The 23,992-nt window shown below is 34.9% G+C and overlaps 1 protein-coding gene across 14 annotated transcripts in view; it reads left to right on the forward strand.

The window, feature by feature from the left end:
* FIGN (fidgetin, microtubule severing factor) overlaps window positions 1–23,992 on the forward strand; it is a 369,233-nt gene that overhangs the window by 36,850 nt on the left and 308,391 nt on the right. The gene's annotated exons all lie outside the window — the stretch shown is intronic.

Consider the following 23,992-nt stretch of genomic DNA (forward strand, 5'->3'; position numbering starts at 1 on the left):
AAGAAGACCTTCATCCCTTGAGGTTGTGTGTATGATGAAATATTTTAACTGTATCTTATTTAAGAGATGCAAATAAAACCTTTCAGCTTTTTCCAAAGCCTAGAAGTGTTTTGTTTTGCCAGCTGTCTATGAAAGTTCAGTGCATAAAATGTTAGGAGCCTGACTTTTTTCTGTCTTGTAGATCTTTGAAAAATAGGTTTTTGGCATGTCATACATCATGTATCTAAGACATATGGGAATAGTTAGAGATTAAGGTAAATAGACAAATTGAACTGCTTTAAATCATTTTTCCCTGTTTCACTTTTATGAAAGAGTTTATGAACAAAAGTTGACATTAAGCAATCACAATAGGCTATTCTATATGTTTTAGACAGTGGTAAAGACTTTAGTGTCAGAAAGTGTTGCATCACTGATGCTTATATCAATTTGATTGGTGTCCAAGTTTTAAAAATGTTACTTTGTCAAGTCATAACCTTTTCTGAGTCTTTCATTTGTCATTGTTTTTATGATTATATCTTAAGAAAAAAAAAAGAAAAATGTTCTGTGCATCAGAAATCATATCACAGTTCATAAGGCTTAGCAATTTTTTTGGATAAAATTAGCATTTTTTTTGTCTTATGTGATATGATTGCTTAAATGTTTCAGTGTAAAGGTTCCATTTTAAGGACAAAGATCAGCAATTTTGCTCAAAAAAAGTTTGTTAGAAATGCATTTTAATGAAATGTCGGCATGGCTTGCAAAGTCATTAATGAGAATACTTATTCACACATAGCCACCATACTCTGGCTGTTGTTGTTAATAACAGTGCAGTAACAGGGGGCTTCCAGACCAAGGGGAAAAATGGTGACCAGGCAAGGTAATTCAGAGTACGAATTTGATATAAGCAGATGAGTACTTTTTTTTCTAGTCCTCAACGGCTTAACAAAATGGTACTAATCTGTAGACACCAAATAATTAAGAGGGAATGGACCTGTTTTGCTTGTTTGTGCTTTTGAATCTCTGCAGGAACTTAAGAACTGAGAAACAAAAAGGAATGTGCACTAAGGATAGCATCCATGGTTTAGTGTTTTTTCCTTCACTTTGCGATTTCAGAGCAATTATTTATGTTGTCATTCTGAAGGGGTGGAAGCTGGGCTGAGTGTTCAAGATGTTTCTAAGATGAATTGTCCACATCTAAATATTTCTGTGTACTTACAGGAAGCTTTAGCGGGAAACAACCAAGTTACAATATTTTATTTTATTCAGATCCTTGGGGGCAACTTGGTCAAGTGATCTCAAGTTAAAACACCCTTTCTTCAAACTGTCTACTAAATAGAATGAGTGTTATATGTTTACAAGTATTGTATTTATTTCTTTACAGTATTTACTTGTTATTTGATTGTAGGGAGACTCTTGCTATGCATAGATTGTAGGCCTTATATTTGTATTGGTTTAGTACTAGTCTTGTAATAATAATAGTAGCAAATTACAAGTAGTCTTGTAATAATAATAATAGTAAATTTGGTTTATTTTTGGATGCTTTAATAGGCAATACATCAGCAGTTTCTCTGATCATGCTAGAAACCAGTGTTTTCTATTTATCTGTTTATGAAGTTCTAAAATATCTATTCATTTGCAAAAGGTAGTTTTATTCTCCATAAAAATAAAATAATACAAATAAAAAAAAGCATAGAAAAAAAATAAGATTTAATTCTGGGAATGTTCTTTTCTGTAGCGAGGTAATAACGTTGTTTTGTAACTATTTTTAGTGTGTCACTGATTGTTTTGAATTAGAGGATGTATTTAGGACTGGTTTTATACACTATCTAAAAACCAGGCACTGATTATTTTCAGTTCTATGGGTACAAGTGGAGCTTTTAGTCTCTTTGGTGGGAATGTGCTTGTTTCCTGAAATCAATGGCTGTCTTTCCTGTCTGTCAAATTAGCTATATAAACCAGGTAACTGAACAAACCCCTACACTACTGAAAGAATTTTTTGGTGTGTTATATTCCTTAAATTGGTGGAGAAATGGCTCTTTACTTTTCTTGATTGGATTTGTATAATAAACTTGATTATTAAACTAAATGCTGACGTTTTGTGTAAAAAATATATATATTAGCAGCTAAGGCTACGTCTCTTTCTCTCCTTTTTTTCGTATTGTGTATGGAAAGAGTGCCGTAACCTTAGCCGGGCACCCAGATGCTGCTCGGTTTAAGCAAGGGAGCTTTGGCACTTGCATCGCAAGAGGGAGCTGTTGGAGCTCAAACTGCTAAGAGCTGCGCACCTACGTATTGCCGCTTTAATCGATACCTCTCAGTTCTAAATATTTAATGAAATACATTAACAATTATTAGTTTCCACCATCACACACTCTGACTACCACTGACATGCATTTTCTGAGAGAAGTATGAAAACAATAATTAAAGTGAATAAACCTACACATTGGCAGTAATATATTTGGTGTGTGTGTGGGAAAAACACCCAATCTTTTCTCCTTATGTTGGTGACAAGCTTAAATCTGCTTCAAAGCAAATAGTCTTGTCAAGCATTGAAACATGACTTTCGTTATAGAAACCTTTGTTATTCATTTATGTTGTTGTGTATCAAAAGTCTGAGGGTCCAACTTTTCCAGTGTCTCTCCTAGGAAATTGAGTGCACACATGAATGTCATATAGTGAAGAATGTCAGTTTATATGAAAATTGAAGAATTATCAGTGTTTCCCCTGCAGTTATGCACAAAGGCATCATTGTCAGTTGCCTTTCTTAGGCCTTCCCTGCAGGCATGATCAGACTCAAGCAGACAGCTATTTTCCTTTAATTTTCCACAGCAAGGCAGTAATGCTTATGATTATTGTGAAGTCAGGAAAAGTTTAGTTTCATCAAGTGACATGTAGTGTTGCAATTAGTTACTTAAGCACTTCTTATAAAATTTTCTACTACAGTATCTGGCTTGTCAGATGCAGCTAAACATTAGCATCTCGTATTAAACAGGAGGGTGAAAACTCCTAGCAGAAAGCCCAGCTGACAGCTCTCAACATGAGCTGAATGATCACTCACAATTGTAATCGATTCTGTAAGTACTGAACACAAACCCCCAGGCAATTGAGGAAAATAGGATGATGAAGGACTGCAAACTAATACGTTACACATCTTCATTGATTAGTCATTGATTAACCATTATTTTTCTGAATGACAAACAGCTAGTGGTAAAGTAACTGAAGCTGATGATTTATTTACATGTTAGACAGAAGATGACTTCTTTATTCAGCTGATTGTGAGCTAATGTGAAATGAGAGCACAGCAACAGTTTAAGAGTAAAGAAAGGTTTATTATAATTATTTCTTTTTTTACAGCATTCCTAGATTCAAAAATATTTTTACTGGGAAGAAATTTAACTAGACTTTAAGTAGCACATAAAATTCAAATGCAGATTATCTACATGCTACCTGTAGTATAACTACATTTAAGGAAATCATTTTATAGACTTGGTATTTACAAGAATATTGATCTGTGTTTATTGAATTTTTAATTTAATTCTCTGTTTTGTCCAGTGCCTTATTGGCAATTAGACACAGCTGCAGAAATGGCAGAATAATGGTTTGCAATATAACCACTGTCTTTATTATTCTGAAAATATCTCTAAACCTTAGCTTTGAACACCCCATGGTAGGAATCACATAATTAGGAAACAGCCTTTGCTTTTGTGATCAGGGTGTTTTTTTAATATATATATATATATCAAATATCTAATTATGATCAGCTCCTACCAATGCAGTATGAAGTGGAACTGATTGCAGTGGACTAGGGGAGGTGTTGAACTAAGGTTTCTGCCAGTCCAGGGGACATTTTCCCCTTATGGTGTGGCTTTTTGGTTGCGTGTGGGTTTGGGTTTTTTGTGTGTTTTGGGTTTTTTGTGGGGGTTTTTTTGTGCTTTGGTTTTTTTTAAAACATTTTTCTTCCCTGAAAGGGTAGCAAATCTATTCAATTAGTTTAAGAAGCATCTAGGATAATGTCTGAGATTCCCTGGTACAGTCTACTCCAGCTGTGAAAGTATTATGGACAGTGCCTGTTATTTATTAATGACAAATCATTAGAAATCTTCACTTTTTTCTACCACAGTATTAATTGTGATGAACTTCGTGTAAGCATGTGGGTATGTGTCTTCATAGGAATTATGTTCCAAGTTAACAGTAATTAATGTGTACTTAATCTAGAGTGCTAGTTATCTGCAATGTGTATTAACCACTTAGAGGAAATTTCAGTAAAAGATGCATGCTTTCAGGAAATATGAATGTAGAGTAACTATTTTAGTGAAATTCATTACCATAATGGTAAATTATTGTATCACAACCTAAATAAAAAAAGACAGCAGTGTGCCATAGTATATTACTGCAGTTGAAGTGCACATGGGATTGATAATACCTTTAGCAGCTGTCCATTATTAGACAAAAAATGGTACAATTCCATTGTCTCCTGGTTCTGCAAATTAATACAACTTCTTAAACATCAAATTCCTTCCCCCATTTTATGGTGAAAACTTATTGTAGATTCTTATGCTCTGTATGTGACTTTGAGAGGCTTACTTACAAGTGGATAGCAACTGATGTCCAGCTGGTATCTTCTGAGCACGTTTAGTATGAACCTCTGCGAAACTCTTAGCTTTATGTTGAAATGCTTGTCAGCTGGAGCTAAGCATGATCTTATTTCAGGGTCTGAGCATTTTTCACATTAAAAAAATAAACCTCTGTGCTCTTTCTGTTCAGGTTTGTAACTTGCTTACAAAAGATCTCTGGGACAGTGATGAATTTATGCTATTATTACTTTTGACTTTCTGCCAAGAATGTTGAAGCAGTTTGCCTCTTGGCACATCAAACCATCCCCTAGTTTCAGGACTGGGTTGTACTGGGCAGCAGAAGCATTTTACCAGGCGCCAAGTTGCTGCTAGCTAGGCACTTCCATGTTATGAGCCCTGAAATGATGGTGCATACCCATTTGAGGCATCTTAATTACAAATCTCCACCTCCTCATGGCTAATCAGCCCTGTGCATTTCCAAGGAACCTGCAGCACTCCTGCCCTCCCAAGCACAGCCTGATATGCTGTATGATGTGCATTCATAACTCAACACTGCTGATTGCTTTAAGTCTGCAAAATAACAAATGAAAAATTCTTTTGCAGTAAAACCACAGGGAAAAGCCTCTAGGACAAAGCATGAAAATACTCACTTCCATTGCTCTTATGTGTATTTTTAATACATACTTCTGGTTCCTTGTATAAAAGTAAGAAATATGCGAATCCTTACAGAATTTTGTGGGTCCATACTCTGTTTGTGTTACCCCTTCAAATTGCCAATTAAGGGGTCTATTCACATGAGCAGGAGTTTGATGTGGCCTATTATGTAGTGCTTGTATATACTTTGTAATTGAAAAAAAGAAATGTTTTGGATTTTGCATCTTATCCTGAGTCCAGATGTGTTATCACAACTACACACAAGTTACAATATGTCTCAGTGTCTTCAAGCATATTTAGTATCTTTAAATTTTTAAATGAAAATGTAGCTGTCAATTTTAAACTAATTTGGATGGACAGCAATAAAATGCAAACCTCACTTCAAATTAGAATTTTCAGTGAGGATTTCTAATGGAAAGTAATTGCTGACAATAGGAAATGACAAATTACTAATTACTTAGTTCAATTAGACTTTTGTGCCTTTGGTCCTAAGTGGCAAGCATACAGCAAATCTTGCACTTTTATAACAATTAATGACACTAAAACTATTTAAACTGCCAACAGATGTGAGTAAGAAGACATGAATTGAAACTTACTTAATTTACATACTATCCCAATTTTATACCAAGTAAATGGTGTTTAATTTTTATGTTACAATTAAATATCACCGTCATAGTGCGATTTCTGCAGAACTTCTCTGAATAAAATAGTTTTACTGAAATGCTTGTGCTAATGCTTTTTTTCCTCTTATCACAGCACTATTTATCTTAAAGTGACTCTAAAAAATATAGTGGCAGTGAATGGAATATAATTTTTTGTAGAGTTTGTGCTTCCTAAGGAGTTTTTCTAAACTGGGCAGTAGAATTGCATCAATCTGGCCTCTGTGATGCAAGATTTCAAATTCTGTCTCTAATTTACAGGTGATTACAAAAATTCATCTAGTTCATACCATTCAGAAACAGTCAAACAGCCTATGTATGTATTTAATTCCCAGTCTTTAAGAAAAAGCTTCCAGGATATGTGTGTTAGATATTGTTTCTTGATTTATGCTATAGTGACTTAATCCATTTGTTAGCAAAGACTGGAATCTTTATTCTTTTTCACATTTTGCAGTTTAACTCTTCTGAATTGCTTTCAGCTATGTTTCTACTGAATATGAAAAGTGGCAAACCTATATTGACTGCAATGGTTTTTGTGTGGTCATTAATATATTTATAGACACATATGTCTTTGTGAACTTTACCATAATTTCTACACTCCAATACTTCTAACACTTGTTACCTAAAGTTATTTGCTCAAATTAGCCTTTTATGCCTTGGGAATGGGTAGCTGCTTTCTAAAGGATTCCATATGATAGTTATGACTTCTTAAGGTGTTTAACAGTTTTGAGAACTCACCACTTATGTCTGAATATATGAATGCCTACCTTATATTGCACAACAACATATTTTTAGTCAACCAAAGCAGAAAATTTTACCGAATTGTGGAGTGATGAATCCAACAAAACTCTGTTTGACTCTACAGATTATTTTGTAAAAGCCTATTTCTAAACCTCTTCCCTTAGATTTCTTTTTGTTTTGCCTAAAGGCAACATTTAAAATAATTCATTAATGTAATAGTGATTTATGATAATTTAATTTGCCAGAGAAATCTTGCGGGTTTTTTAGCAAGATATATGAAAATAGAAGGTTTTGTATCAATGGATGTTCTGCTGAAAAGATGTATAGAGAGAAAATAATATGCAGGAATAGAAATAGGAATGGCTTTATAAAAGAGGAGGCTACAAGACGAAATGTAGAACCCAAATAAGGAAAGATTTCTAGAAGTGCCTACATTCAGTTGCAAGGAAAAGGTGTTTAGTAAGGTACATTGTACAGGTGGATAATTTTGTCTTACGAAAGTGTAAGAAGAACACTCTTTGTTATTGAAGAACCTTAATGCAGTGTACTTCAAGACAGACCAAGTATGAGACTGAATATACAATTATGGCATTTTTTCCTTACTGTGCTTTTATCTAAGGTCTTGGCAAACGACTGCCAATTGATTGTCACTTTATTTAGTCTTCCTACACTTTATGGAGTACTGCGAACAAAAAAAATTCTCCTAGATTTGGAACATGAGGATTCAGAAAATCTGAACTGAATAGATGTAGAGGGTGTGTGTTACACAAGAGGGTTATACCATACAACTATATACTTGAAGAGCTAGCTCTTCACTTGGATTATGTTAGTGCAGTTTTGTTAGCGGAGATGCTTCAGTATAGATCACTTAAGTCTAGCAATTTCTGTTGAGTTGTACTATGTTATAATCCTCTAAAAAGCAACCACCTAGCATAAGCAGTCGATAAAATTTCTAGCAAAAGGATTTCTTTAAGTGTATTTCCCCAGGAGATTCTCATTTTGTGGTTGGTTTGGTTTGGGGTTTTTGATTGGTTTTTGTTTTGATTTGGGGGAATTTGGGTGTGGTTTTTTGTTATAGTGTTTTTTATTTTATTTGGTTTCTAATTTTCCAGTAATTAGGGCAATTATATTATTACTTCAGAATAAAGGTTCTGACTGAATTGAATTGACAGCAGTAGTTCTGGACTAACCTATGTTGTTTCACCACAGCTGTAGTTTTCTCTTCCCAAAAGCTCAGTGAACTTTAGAGCTTGAAATACAAGAGAGACCATACCTCATAATAGAGGAGAAAGGAAAAGCATAGGCTTTTCCCCATAGGGGGTAGGAAGCCTGGGCAGGGACAGAGGAAAGAATGAGTTTCACAAATCAGAAAGGGAAAAAAATTGTGGCATTGGTATTGTACTTAGAAAGAGATAATGTGGAAAAGAGGTGATAGCAGGGACAGAAGTATACCTGGAGCAAGAAGGACAGGAAAAAAGAGAAAAACCCAGAAGTGGCCTAATTAGAAGAAAAAAGGAGAGAGACAGATGATAGGGGGTAGGGTAGGGGGGAGCAAAAGAAGGGTCAAAAGTATCAGGCAAAAAAAATAATGAAGCTAAGGAAAATTAGCAGGACAGATATAAGGCTAAGAATATGGTGTCTTCATTCATGCCACAATGAATCATGAGAGTAGAATGTTTAGGCTGATTTAATCATCCGCAGAGTGTATAATTTCCTTTATAGCTCCATCATAATTATTGAGGCACTGCAACAGATGAAATATGCAGTTCTGGATTGTTTGGTCTACTGAGAAAAATGAAGAGGGAAAGGATGAAAGGCTGGAATACAAAACCTAGTCATGTTTAATTGTAGTTTGAATGGAAAGTACAGGTATATGGGTACATACAACTGAAGCTGAAGATACCTGTGTCTTTAGGGGTACATTAATGTGGAAGCTAGATTGTTAATGACAGTATTGTGTCAACTAAAAGTACTGAGAGAATGATAATCTACTTTGCTGGTGATATATTGGTTTAGTTGTAGAATATACTGAGTTGAGCTGAGTTTCTAAAATGGATTAATACCATTATCATTGTATACATTTTCTTTGGTAAAATATTAATTTCTTTATAAGCAAAAAGTCTTTTTGTAGGAATTGGGAAATATAAGCACCAAAGGTCTTTCAGGATTTAATAAGAAAACAGAATGTCTAAAATTGCCGTAATCTCTTAGCACCTGTGGCCCAGAATATTTCAAAATTGCATTTGTCATTATAGAAACTCTTAGTTGTCTGACATGATTATTCTGATGTAGTTTTCTCCAAAGTGGCAAACAATATGAATGGATTTGTACTGAGCTATTTTGCAGATAATTTTCTATTATCGTGGCAGTGAAAATTAACAATACAGGATAATGCTGTAAATATTTTCTAGTGTCTGGAAGTAAGTATGCTGCTAATCTATTAGTTGCCTTATTATTCTTCATCATGTAAATTATATATTTCCATATTATTTATAAGACTAATGACTCTTAACAAGAGCAAGTCTACTGAAAATTTCTGATAAAGATAGATCTCATCTTTTTTCTTTCCTTTGTAATATTCCACTGCTTCTGAACGGGTAAACAAATTCTCTTAACACCACAACCACCCCCTCCTATTTTTTTAAAGAGGAAATTTGAAGTCCAAAAAGAAAAATTGGTATAATTTAGAACTAAGACCCTGATTCAGCAAAAATCAGCTTGTCTCATGCACTGGGCAAGGCTGCTGAAGTCCTGAACAATAGCTTTTCATAGCTACGTGGGCAGTGGCAGACAGCTGTTTTGCTAAATGGGTCTGGGCATCTTAAGTATGCTTAAATAAAATAGTTTTTAAAGAAAATTTCATCTATATAATAGCACTAAGTAATGGTTCATTATTAAGCACTTTTTTTATTTTTAACCTGGATTAACTGTTATCTTATATTGTGAGATCTGACAGTTGCATTTTTTAATGATTTAAAAATTGGTAAGATTTCATGCATTTCTTTAAAAAATTGCCACGAAGGATGATGCTTTTCAGAGAAAAAGAGCAACTACAGAATAAAAATGGAAATAGGGCAAAATGTGGTTATTTTACAACTCTATTGAGGATAAAGGACTGCTGTAAGTAAAAGCCAAAACTGAATATGAGCCTTGGAGGAAGCATCTGTTCCTTTGAAAGTATAACTGTATAGAACAATAGTAGAGTAAAGAGAGCAACAACCTCTTGGAACAAATGTGGGTGGGAGGAGATGTTTTTAGAATCGATAGGTTTTTAGAGGGATGTTTTTTTCTTTTCTAGCTAAGGTAGAAGCTAATGGCTGGAAGCTGGTGTACCAATACAATCAGAAAAATTGCAGATTATGGATATGGATTTTGATATTGCTTTTTAGAGGATCTGATGTTGATGTAGATGAAGTATATTAATCCAAATGCCTTCTTAAGAAAACAGAGTATAGAATATATCGGTGCATGTAAAAGATTGTAACTATGTCTTCATATGTGTGTCTTCACTAAACAGATTGTAGTCGAGAGTTAAATTGGGGATTTTTGGCCTATAACAAAGCATTGGCCCTTGGAAATAAAGTACTTATATGCTGTTTATATTGGCAGATATCTGGAGTGGTTGTGAGTAAAATTTTACCTTGATACTATATTACTGGAGAAAGAATCTAATGACTGATGTTAAAGCAGACTAAGCGAATGTGTTTTGTAGTCAGTCATCCATGAAAGTTAAGGTCAGATTTCTTCTTGACAATACTCATTTTGGCCAAATACAGCAAAACTGAAACTCATATGTTCTTCTTTGTGTTTTTTTCCAATAATTATGAGGGGGCATACAAATTATCTCCCTCATGTTAGCTTCTAAATAGTTATTGCCAGACTAAAGATATCAAAAATCAGTTATTTCCAAAATCATGAACTTGTCTAATGTCTTTGTGGTAGTGTGAGCTGAGCTTATATTGCCCTGTCTTTTTATTTTTATTTTTCCTTCTTTTTTTTTCATTTTTAAACAAAAATATATTTTAGAACCAGGGGTTTTATAATAAAAAAAAAACCAAAAAAACTGGTTTGTTTTAAGAGCTCAATACTCAGAGCACTGGACCTGGCAATGCTGAAAGTCTTTGCCTCTTGATGTGGCACATACTGTAATTCATCTTGAGGAAGTAAGAGTGAGTAAAGCTTCTTAAGTCTGGGCTGTGCTTTTCTAAAGAGTGTTGCTTACTGACATCTCAGAGAGGTGGAATCAGCTGTCAGGCTGTCTCAGAGCCTTCTGGCCCTACCAGAAAAATGGATTTGTGTGGCATTAAGTTGTTCTTGCCCCCATTAGGTTGCATCAGTACTCCAGCCAAAACCTGCTTTTAAACTTCTTTTGTATTTGATCCCCTGACTTACGTTCTCTCACTGTTGTAAATTGCTTCTTTTGGGGAAGGAGAAGGGCTGGCCAAGTCTATGCTTATGGCTCTTAGTAACAGGTATGTTACACTTCCTTCAGTGATGATTTATCTTTTTTTTTTCTTTTCTTTTGAAGTCTCATACAGCATCTTTTTTCTTTGTTTTGTTGCAGATTAATACCAATTAATAGATTTAGAAATTACTGGTAGCTTTCTTTAATAGCAGGGAGTGTCTGAGCTTTTGTTTTTTGACTTGCAAAAATCTAATCTAATATCACTGGCAGATAGGTGTGTTAGTTTGCCTTGACTGTATTTGCTACAATTTGATGTTGGGTTCTGCTCCTCATTATTCTAGAGTAAGTCTAATACAAGTCTTCTGAAATCCATTGTCACTGGGGATTTACCACAAGAACAACAAGGCAGATCTGAAGAAGAATTAAGCCCTTACTCTAAAATAGTGAGTGCATGATATCTGGCTGTGTGTCCTGCTACTTGCCAAGTCGAATGGGCCTTCAAAGAAAGAAGCAGCTTTTGGTTCCCAAGTTTCTTCCTTTTTCCTTCTATTTCCTCTTTCATCTTTCTTTCAAAAATCTACACATTCTTTCAGTAAAAATACTCACAACTTAGAGATAATCCTTAATTGCTTTTGATCATGTGTTATTTTCACTAACTGTATTCAATTGGTTTTTTGGGAATTTTTTTGGTGTCTTTTTGTTTTGTTTTTTTTCTGGGAAGGGTTGGCTCATGCATTGTATCTGCATATTTCTACAAAAATGATTCTCTTATTCTATGAAAAGATGAGAAAGTCGTGAGATGACAGGAGTTTATATTAGGCTGAGAAGAGTAGGATCTGTTATATTCCCACACTGAGAAGAATAATTTTGTCAAATAGTTTTTTCCTCTCAAAGGTTAGATAGCTTTAGGACCCACGCTCTGTCACTGCAATCTACCTTTTGTACCAGGGCAGTGTGAGTGCTGGTACACACCAAGCCTGGGGGAAAGCAGTGCTTGCGGTACAAGCAGTCTTTCCAGTTTTTCTATATTTTTGCTTAGTCATTAAAGGTACCTTAACACTGACTTTAGTATGATCCACAGGGTTTTGGCAGAAGTTTATTGATTTTTGTGTTTTATTTTTTATTTACTTCTCTGAATTCCATATGGCTTTCGATTTAACTGTACAGGAAAAGGACAAAGAAAAATCCCACTATCTGGTATGTCAAAAACTATACTTTGACTCAGTAGGGAATGATAAGGTAAAGGGTGAAAGACTTTTTTTCTACGGGCCTACAGAACATTGTAGCTGTTTCAATAATTCACAAAACCACTGGTTATTATAAACCATTGTCTCGTACCAGGACATGGAGTGTATACAACTGCAATGAAAGGACAGATCCTGCCTTCATAACTGTTTGTTCCTCATTTGTCTATTACAGCTAGTGAATCCCTTTGTTTATTGATCAGTCATTCATCCTAGCTTATATTAATGTTAACACTCAAAAAAAAAAAGTGGATTTTTTTTCTCCCCTTCTTCCTGAGAAGGCTAATTTTCTTTCAGGACTTGTTGTCCTTCCTCTGTTACTGAAACAGCTTTCAGTTTCCAGGCTACCTAGCTGAAAGACTGTTTGTGGCTATAAAAGAGCCAACCTGGGGCTCAGTACATGGATCTGAGGAGGATTACTAAGGATTCTAGGGCATTTTGCCTCTGTCCAAAATTACTTTAAGGCATTGGTGTCAGATAGCTTGGCTGTGTCTGATGGATCAAGGGGACGGAGTGAGAGTGAGAAAGAGAGGTGAAAGGGATAAGGAAAGGATTGAGGACAAAAGGAAGATCAGAAAGCAGTCTGGGTAGTGAAGGGAGAGACAGGAACAATATCTTACTTGTGAACTTCTATTTCTAACTCTTTGAATACCAAAGGCGATTGAGAGCATTTCTTCAGACATATTGACACAAGCTGGAGACAGGTGACCGGCTTTAAAATTCATTGCTGATTGTGAAGTGTCTATATAATTTTAAGATTTCTATATTTGACAGTCTTTAAAAGTAGGAAGGTGTATATTCTTATTGTGAGTCATAAATAAAAATGAATCGGGTGTTTTTCACTGTGAGATTATTTCCTTTCAATTTCATTCATTTTGACAATTCTTGGTAGTAGCTGTTCAAAAAACATTCAAACCCACAATAAGCAAGTTGGAGGTCAGGACTGCAGTGTGTTTTCAGAGATGCATGTTAAGAGAAGCATCCTGACCGTGGTGTGAGTGGCTGTGGGTGCTGAACAGGCCATGGGCTCAGTGCCTGCTACTGGGAATTTGTGTTAAAGTCATCTGGGGAGGTGCTATCAGAGCACCTGCACTGTAATGCCGGTGCCCGAGTCTCACTTGCTGCCGTTGCCAATATCTAGCACTGTGACCTTTGAGACAAGGTGCATAATTCTGTGTTTTCTGCAGAAGTACAACTTAGAGTAATTTTACAAAAACCCAAACAGGAGCTCCAGAGTTGTGAAGTTTTTCCTGGACCCTCTTCTTTTGAATAAAACCAAGACATAATTTTTCTAGTATAAGTCTGTGAGTGCTGGTTTATAAGTATGACCAGTTTCCTTATCTCACTGCCCATCCATCTATGGATATACAGCCAGAAGAGAAGGCATGTTTTATCCATGGACAAGATTGTCTTCCTATGAATCTACAGGTGTTCCTTATAATCTCTGGTTCACGTGGGACAGAATGATGGTGATAGTCGTGAGGGCTGGAAATGGAAAAGGCAGTTATATATATAATTATTTTTAGTGCTTAGATACCAGGGTCACTTAAAAATACTTGCAAGGTCTAAACAGACTGAGTCATCAAGAGCCGGTCTCTTAGGAGCATTTGCAGCACGCTGGGGAGAGGAATGTGAACTTTGGTATTGTATTGGTATTTGGTATTGGGCCAAATGTTTTCCTCATGTATTTTGGATTAGGTCTGTGTAATTACTGCTTTCTGTGTGTTTTGATAATTGAATTCATACATGTAGATTTTTTTCCCCTCTGGCTATAACTGTAGCCCTTTCTTAATCTTCTTCTATAACAAAAAGCACGTCAAAGAAATTTGTATTTTTGGAGTATTACTTCATCCTGCATCACTCAGTGCTTTGCCTGAAACGTATGAAGTTATTGTGCAATCCAGAATTTTTGTTTGCAGAAGGTGATGATAAAAAGCCTCTGAACTTTTGAAGAACAGTTTTTATTTTTTGCCCAGGAAATAAAACTGGGGGAATCACCAAACAATACAAACCAGTAGACTGAAATTTTGGTATTTGCATTTATAAGAATGTATGAAGTGATAAATACACCCTGGTGGAAAAATAATGAAGATACCATTAAGCTTACTTTCAGAAGTAAATGGTTAGTGAAGGCCTGATAATCCAAATTTGGGTCACATTTGGCTAATAGTTACAGAAAATGTATATGAATTTATATCTGAAATAGATTTAGGGGGAGGGGAAAGAACCCACATTAGTATCTGAAACCTTGTAAAACTCTCTCCTGAGATAGCAGTATGGCTAAGAGCAAGCTACATATATACCTATATTTATGATTTCTTGTGCTTGGCTTATTTACCAGCAGAGAATTTGGAATAAAGTAATAAACAAAGCTGTGCATAGACTTTTTTTAAGCGTTGTTGTTGTTGTTTAATCCCCTATATTTTGTCAAACTGCAGTTTCATTGCTGGATAATATGGTAAAAAGATTCTTTGTAAGGGTTATCTAACACTGGTGGTGTTGATGAATAGTTGCAATTAATACATTCCCTTAATTAGTCTGATACCCAGAAGATGCACCTGGCAGGTCATTTTAATACTACAATTGATTTATTGCTGCTAGAAATGATTTTACCAGCTATCTTCAGAGAGCACAATTAGAGAGTATTTCATTTTTTTTAATGCATTTTCACTGAGGAATAAACATAAAAGGTCTATGTAATTCAGAACAAAGCAGCTATAATGTACTAATGGTTTATGGATTTTATTAATATTCAACTAACATTACAGTCAATTTTAGAGAACAGCAACCTATTTTCTATATGAACTATCCATTTTTAGTATGAGTGTTTTATTTAAAAAAACAATAAGACCATGATATTTTAAATGAATTACTATTACCAGATAAGGGAAATCTTAAAAATGCTCTAACAGTAAGAATGTATCAATAGATGCTGCATGTGATATATGTGTCAGATGCACTGAGATTTAGGAAAAGCTATATATAAGCTATTCATATGTATTATATTTTTTGAATCATGATGGTGTCCCTTTAAACAAAGAAATATTATTCTGAGGTTACTATAACAATGTAACTGAATTAATGTCAGCTTAGCCTGTCATAAAAGTATCAACTTCTGCTTTCATGTTTTTAAATCTGCTGTTAAAATTGATGTTGAAATTAGCTTGTTCTATGTTTTTTCCTTCCACCTTACTGTATTCTTCTCCATTTTTAGTGCTGCAGCAGACAGCATGGCTGCCTTTTGTTAGCCTCTCTGCACTAATATCACTGACACTGTGGAAATGTCCAGCAGGCTCCTTTTCTACATGATAGGAAAAAAAAAGTAATTTCTTCAGTAAGAACCTGTTAATTCCCAAGTTTTTTCAAAACTACTTTTTTTGTCTATATTCTAAATGAAAAAAATGTTTTCCCTGATGGGGGGTCATGGCAGGGGCAGTAGGGAAAGACAAAATTGTTCAGGATTTGGACTGTCTGTTGTTTGTATGCCCAAAATCTTAAGTAAAATGGGAAATTTTTCATGCAGCAAATATAAGGTTTCCCTTTTTTTTTTTTAGGCTATTCTAGATTCACCTCAGCTTTATCTGTCTTCCAAACATCTTTTGCTCTCCCTGTGACTTGAGGGGCCATACCTGATACATCAAGTGCATCACCACAATCCTTAATGTGGTGTTAGGGTGTGGTGATACTATCTGCTCTCTCAGCCATGGCATCAGGAATTGAGTGATCTACATTTGGAAGTGAGGGCCTGTTTTTTTTTAAGATCTCTAGTAGAATAACTCCTGACCTCACAATAAATGTGCGAGAAAATAATTATAGTTCAGTAATTATGGTTGGTATTTAGCCTGATGTGTTATTTTACATCACTTCAGAGTGCATACAAGGTGTCATATAGAAAAAATAAGAAAACGTTCCCCTTCACCTTTGAATCTTCTGATCCATTTTCAACATGACCTAAAAAATGGCACTGAGCTATAAAATAAAGTAGGAAATTGTTACTAAACAAGGATGTTATTTATAGCAGAGTTAAGACTTGGTTTAAGCCTGCCTGAACTCAAGCTCCAAGTCTGGGATCTCTGCTTTGAAAAGATGTAGCCCAAAATGATGAAAATCTGTTATTACGACTAAAATGTTCTGGGCACATCTATACGTTGTTTTTCACTAGAATTACTGGCAATTCTATGAGGAATGCTTGACCATGAACATCTCAGCAGCTTAGCATACAACCTGTCCTGAGGGCTAGGCAAATACAGTTGGTGGAATGGGAGCACTCCTCAGTAGCAATGTAGGTTCGGACAACTCCTAAGGGAAGGAGAAGAGCAGTTTGGAGGTGACAAAATTGTGATAGCAAGAGATTTTCTACAAGGCAATGCTGTAAGTAATGTCAAGACCTTCAAGCACTGTCTTGGGGGACATGGTGAAAACATTCAAAGTTGTACCTGTATCACAGCCAGATAAAAAGGACCTTCCACTATCTGTTGTTTTTTTGAGACTTGGAAGGAGGGAAACGCTCAGCATTCATCAGGGAGTCCAGAATAGATGAAGATGCAGCAATCAGTGATAATGAGTGGCTTTAAGAAGTTTTGGCTGAACAGAAATCACTTCCTTTCAGTTTAGATGACAGGGAAGCTGATGGATATTAGAAACACTTTGAATAATAAGGTCAGGATATGGATGCTGTACACAGGAGGCATAGGTTAAAGTTGAGAAAGAATTAAACAGTGAGTTAAGTTGTAAGGCTATGTAGCATGGAGATAACACCTCTGGATGTTTGGGTTTGGTTTTTGGCCTTCTATTTTTCCACAGCAAAAAAATTCTACCGGGGCATTTGTTTTTATTTTATTTTTACTTTTTTTTTTTTTCTCCCCAGGCTCAGATTCTTGTTAGATTTGATACCTAAGGTGTAACACAAAGCCTTTGGATGCTGTCTATTTTGCAAGCTATGTGTTAAAAACTGTCTCACCAATTTTTTTTTATTTTTTGTGAAAACACTGTGCAATCTTTTAATCTTTGTGGAGAATGCAGAGGTTTTTCTACAATTATTACTTAAATGGTATCAATTGAAATAGTGTATAATGGTGTGTTAATATAATTTAGCTTTAGTTTTTCAAGGCCTAAAACTACTTAATACAACACATGAAAAAGTATATAAAATAAAATCTTATTAAATTAATAAAATAATATCCAAAAATACTTCACAATATTTAATATAGAACAAAAACAACACAAGCACTTCCAGTTGCAAAGTTAACACCAACATGTATGTGGTGTGGTGTTTAGTTTTTTTATTTTGTTTTGTTTAGTTTCTAAGGGATTTTAGTGAAGATTTAAAATTATCATAGGTCTCAGTGCAGTTTGTTTGCTCCCCACAAAAGCAGAGATGATTTTTATTGACCAATCTTTGATCCAAGAGATTAAAGAAAGTACTGTAAGAGCAGTGAAAAGGATAACACTGTGGGGGTCAATAGGCTTACTGCTACTTGGAAATGAAAGTGAAGCATTCCATTGGGAGAGGGGGTAATTTAGCATTCTTACTGGGAACTTGAGCATTTTTGCTTTCCTATTTTTTTTTAAATTTTATTTTTTAAGGGAAGAAAAATTATTCAACTTACTTACAGGTTTCTCCATGACTTAGTACCATGGCCATAATATGAGGTCATTTAGAGGGCACTAGATTCACCCAACATAATTCTGCACAATGCTTTTTAGCCCGAATGGCCTGGCTGTCACATACTCACTTCTTGATTGAAATGTTTCTGGTAGACTTTTGGAATGCAGTCTGAGGGCTTAGTGACTCAATATTTTCAACATGAATACATTTTCTATCTCATACAAAGTTTGAACTACTTGAAGTAGTATGAACTACTGCAGAGTTAATGTGTCTTTCTATTGTTTCTTGAACTGCTGTGAGCTTTACGCAAATCTGGTAAAACTGCCCGAGTTAAAAGGAAATGAATGTCCTAGCTTGATACAGTTTTATTTTTTTTATGGCATCACCATCATCATGGCCCTGTTTTATGAGGGTATCAGAATGACTGCTGAAAAGAAAATTTTTCTTCTTGAAATAGTCATTAATATCCCTTTCTTTTCCTGCTGCGTGTTGTTTTGTCTGGTTTTTATTTTTTTCCCCCTTTCTGGTCCAAGCAGTATGATTTTTGTTGTCTTTTCCACTGCAGAGAGTAAGTGCAGGAAGAGCAACAGCTGGTATGACTTTGATTGGGGATGCGCTGAAGTGCTTTTGTTTACAGAATATTCAGAGACACATGAGGCCTGGCAGGGTACTCGTGGCACGCTTCTTCCCATCTTTGAAAAATTGCCAAAGAAATCTGATTGAAATTGGCCAGTTGTATTTGCTTTTCTGTTTGCCTGAGACAGGTTTGCAGGCTTAGAATATTTTAACATTTTGTTTAGTTTCCTACTAGCAAATAACTGATTAACTGATTTTAAGAGGAAAGGGGGGCCCAGAAAATTCTCAGAAAGCCTCCTGTGTCCTATGCATCTGTACAAGATATTGCTTATCATTTCACCTAGGAGACTGATTTGCTTTGTCATAAAGAATATCCATAGTTAATTTAGCTGTTATAGCTTGTGAAACTTGGCTTTTGTGCTGTTGCAATGTGAAGTAAATGTTCCTTTACTCTAAAATCAGGAAACACCTGTCTCTGCTTCTAACAGTCTTCCAAAAGCACTAACGAAAGTGTAATTCTACCAAGAGTAATGGCAGAGTCCTCATGGACCTAGCAGAAATTGTGACTCTTATTTATTTATTTTTAAGAATTTCCTGCTGACTACTAACCGGATATTTTGATAATCATATAAGAAATAGACTTAAATTAACCCTTGAAATTCATGAAATATTGAGATAAAATGCCCATTTTGTTTATGATTAGGTGACATGAGTTTTTTTACAGTTCATTTACTATTTGCAAGTCTTTCTTTGCAACATTAGCTACATTCTTGAAATTCTGTGCTAAAACGTATGCTTTAATGTGTCTGGTTCACATCAGGTTTTCTACAAAATCTTCAGCCCTGTCGTCATTCAGTATTTGGGTATGAATGGGGGTGTGTGTATTCTTGGTGTTTTGTTTGCTTTTTTTAAGCTTGTTTGCTTTGGTTTTGTTTTGTTTTTTTTTTTTGCATCCTTGACCTTGACTGTTCAGGAACTTGTAGTTCTTCATTTCCTTAATAACCAGCAATGTGTTGAAGATTGTTTTCAATTAAAACATGGTGTGAAAATCAAGCTTTATGAAAGTTTACAATCCATATTTATTCTTTCCTCTTACTAATTTTTAGCTTCTGTGCTCTGTACTTAAACCTTTTTCCTGATTCTTTTTCTGTAGGTTAAATTGCATATTTTCCATCTCTTAGCTGTAGCAATGTACACCGAAAAGTAGAGACCTGAATGAATTCTAAAGTTTCAGAAACAAGAAGAGAAAGAGTGAATCCCAAATGTACTATGGAGAAATAAAGCCCTTTTGATATGGAAGGACCTAACTTTTTGAATGCTGCTGTCTTGGGGTGATGTTCAGTGAATCTGACACTGTTGCACAGTAGTATATTCAGGAGGTGGAAAGACCACAAGAGTAGCAGCCAAGATTAAGACTTTTACTGCAATGTTAGAAGTAAAATAGCTTCTGTACTCAATGCTGTCTTTTGGTATAATGGACAGGATGTGGTATTAAATTTTGTGTGCCTTGAAAGCACAATATTTTTGTATTTTCTCCAGCAGCAAAGGGTTTTTAAAAAAGGTATTGGTTTTTTTTCTTTGGGGATTTTGTTTGGGTTTTTGTTTGGATGTTTGGTTTGTTTGAGTTTTTGGTTTTTTTGTTTCTTTTTTTATTTTTTGAGACAATCTGTATGTGAAAGATTGTAAAACATCTGTGTAAGATTTCTGCTGTGTTAACAATTAATGGGCATGCTCTTAAGATCACTTGTTGCTTGGAGAGGGTTTTGTCGATGTTAGGCATGTTCCTGAAATTCTAGTGTGATCTACAGGTATTTAAAAAAGAAAAATTGAAAATAAGTAGCACAGATTTTTCTGGGTAACTTCATTATGAATCTCTGATTTGTGCAAAAATAAGCAAGCTTTTATTTTACTACATTTTGAATTTAAGACATACACATTTTCCATGCTTTGCAGTGTGGTGTTTTGGCTGTGAAAAACTGAAGGATATATTGTGTGTTATCAAAAATGTCCATTTTTGTTTTCCAATTCAAAACTACATGACTTAATATAAGCAATACAGATAAGAGATAAGAATGTTAAATTGAGTTAACTGAATACTGTCAGAAATTGTGAAAGACATAGAAAGCAAGTGGAGGACATCACTGAAAACAAACTAAAAACAAGGTGGAAAATATTGCACACTGGATTTGTTCTTATGGGTTTTTTATTCCATTGAAACCTTTAGGTACCAAAGGCTTGCTAGTTATAAATACCAACAGCAGCTGACTTAAATTCTGTCCTGGGAATTTCCAGTTTAGCCAGTTTTTGTTATTGTCTTTCAACTTGCATTGTTCCACTCAGGGATATGAGTTTGGTTGCCATAATTCATTAAATCATAGGTTTTTTGTAATTTAATGAATTAGGTTGTCACCAAAATATATCCTCAAGGGCATGACAGATATTATAAAATGGTCAAACCAAAGTGATCAAGACTTAGTTTAAAAATATATACTTATTATTTCAGTTGGTGTGAAACTTCACAGACTAAGGTGGGCAGTTTGGAGGTTTATTTTTTTAATTTTTCCCAGTCTCTAATTTTCAGAAGTATTTCTTTGTCAAGCAGGTTTAACTTTTAAGTTCTCCTAAGCTTTTTTGTGTGTTTGACAATTTAGTATTCATATTTCAGTATCCCATGTTCTGTCCGAGGTGATGAGGAATAAAAGGAGTACCTTTTAATGATCTACAAGATTATAACAGATTAAATTCTGTCAAATTGGACACATAATATAGAAAATGTTAATATAGCAAATATATCTTGGAGTTTCCTCAGTGGAGTGGGCATGAGGTGGGGGAGGAGAGGAGTGTTGCTGCTCTGAAACTGAGTCCTTTAGGCTGTCAACTTCAACCAAATTAAAAAATGTGTGCCAGCCTTAAGTTGGCACGCTTGAGTTCACTTCACTCCAGTCAATGAGGCACCTTAGCGCAGTAAGCACAATAGAGACAAAGAGATGCCTTGCAACTGACAGAGAGAGAAAAGAGTCCTTTGAGATGAAATGTTAACATAAGAAGTGAAAATGGTTTGTGGTAGTCTCAAGCTGGCTCTTTTGGGTTCACTTTCCTATAGTTACTGAACTATAGTGCTGTACCTTAACAGAGGAGTCTCAATAAAATTAGAAAGATATCCTAAAAAGGACAGAAGACGAGAGAGAGTAAAAGAGAGTGAGAGAGATGGAGAGTTCTTTTGATAAGGAGCTTAACAAAAGTGGAAAAGATGGTTTATGTGAATGTTAGTTTTCATGGCAGTCTCAAGCTGACACTTGGGCTCCCTTTATTACAGTCAGTAAGCTACTTTAGCAAACAAAGGCGAATGGAGAGAAGGATGGCTGGAAACAACAGAGAAAGAGAGAGAAAAAGAGACCTCTTTGACAGCATCTAACACAACATGAAATCTCTGCCTCTGTGTTTCCCTTTTTAAACATTTTTGTAAGGCAGAGAGAAACAGAAATAGTAGAATCTTTGTGAAGATAATTCATAGATAATGAAACAAATATTGAGATTTTAAATTTGCTTGAGCAACATAGCACCTTAATTGTGCTCAATGGGGTAAGGGCTGTGAATTCCCTTCTTATCTCACAAAAACCATTTTTTTTTCAGCATGCTGCTTTCAGAAATTAATAAATTATATCCAATCTAAGAAATTCTACAGTAGGGTTGAATTCATTTAATATCCTCTATATGTATAAAAATGTGTGGGAAAAAAGGTAACTAGAATAGAGGTGTGGATTTCTTAATATGGTACTCAGTAGTGCTGAAAACTAAATGGCTGCTGGCTTATATATGCATTGGGTAGATGATGAGTGAATATAGCTTTCTAAACAAGTGAAAGATTTTTTTTTCTTGATTTAATCCAGTCCTTTGATTTTAGTTATTTGATTCCACCTAATATTTCAAATTTTAGGTATTGCAGCTACAGCCTTTTAGTTCTCAGTGTCATTGGAATGGAAATACATTTGATTAGCTTCCACAGATTTAAGCTTTGCAAGGTAAATATGTGAGTAAAGAAGATTTCAGGCCTTTTGTACCTGTTAGGTAAATATGAGGCAAACTAAACCATGCCCATCAAAGTTGTAATTAAAATGCCCATGAAAATTGGCATATTTTGCACATCATCTATTCACTGTGAAATGGGCCATTAGATATCTGGCTGACAAATGTTTTCATTCTGAACCTAATGTGCTCTGCTCATACGTCATCTGCAAATTCTGTAGAGGCACACTTTGGAAAGGAAGGGAAGTCACAGTCACAAATTATTCTTGCTCTCCATTAGGCAAATTGTCAACTTTGTAGAATCAATGGAAGATTCTTTATAATATACAAATTGGTATGTAGCCATGAGCGAAAGCATTGGGAAAGCCAAAGATGAAACTTAATTAGAAAGCAGAACTTGCTTTTAACAATATTGGATATAATGAAGATGCAGTGTTAAGCAAACAACATTGAGGACTTCAACATCTTCATAATTTTGTAATGTAAAATCCATGGCACTCCAGCTCTACTTGTTTTTATAATGAAATTATGTAGAGAAAAATTATTTTTCATAGCTAAATGTTAATCTGTTAAACAAGAGGATTAAGTTTATAGAAGTTTATAGAAGTATTTTATACTGACATTACACTATTCAGTAACGTAGTCTGAATCTATTAATAAATAAATATTAATAAATACACAAGCCCCATATTTGCAGATAGCCAGGAGAGTAGGAAAAAAGTGACCGCAAATAAATTTGTCTGTTTTTTTTTAAAATTGGTCATTGCGTCTTATGCTCTCTTAGCTATTACATGATTGTTCATTGAAGTCATGTGACACCTTTTCTGCTCTGTAATGAGCTAGTTTGAAATGTTTGAACATGAGTTTAGCAAGTAGAAAATTCCATTATTTAAGAGGATATATTTATTTCACAATAAGAGTAATAAAACTTCTGCAATCCAAAATTTTTCATTAATAGCCTTCTGTAGATCAAATATTCCAAAACAGCCTGAAAGATACTAGAAAATTTAATGATATTACCAATTCTTATTGGAAAATTATTTACTATTTTCATTAATATTCAATGAAAACTTGTGTTTGTCCCTGACGCTGGCATTTAAGTTACTTGTTCAGATGGCTGTTCAAAAGCCTCTGTTAAAGGCTGGGGATAGCTGAGGATTGAGTTCTATGTTTAGATTATAGCCAAGAATTACAATTACCTTGTATCTGGAATCCACAGAAGATAGTGTTTTGTGTATCTGCAACCTAGCCAATATTACTCAAAACATGGAGAGCATGTGGACAAAAACTGGTGAAGAAGACAGAATTTCTTTCAGCAGGTAATGTGTGCTCTCGTGTTTCCGATTAACAGTGGTTCTTTGGGTTCTACAGATGACTCTGATGTTCACCCAGGGCTGCCATATATCCACAGGGTTAGGCGAAAGGTCTTGTGACCAGTCTTCTCTTGTTTGTTTTACTAATCCCTTAAATTTTGACAACACTCTGGACTGACTTTCTATCAGCTCATTTAGTGCTGAACAATGGAA

The sequence above is a fragment of the Cyanistes caeruleus genome, chromosome 7 (genome assembly GCF_971803275.1).
Source record: "Cyanistes caeruleus chromosome 7, bCyaCae1.hap1.1, whole genome shotgun sequence".
NCBI classification, from domain to species: Eukaryota; Metazoa; Chordata; class Aves; order Passeriformes; family Paridae; genus Cyanistes; species Cyanistes caeruleus.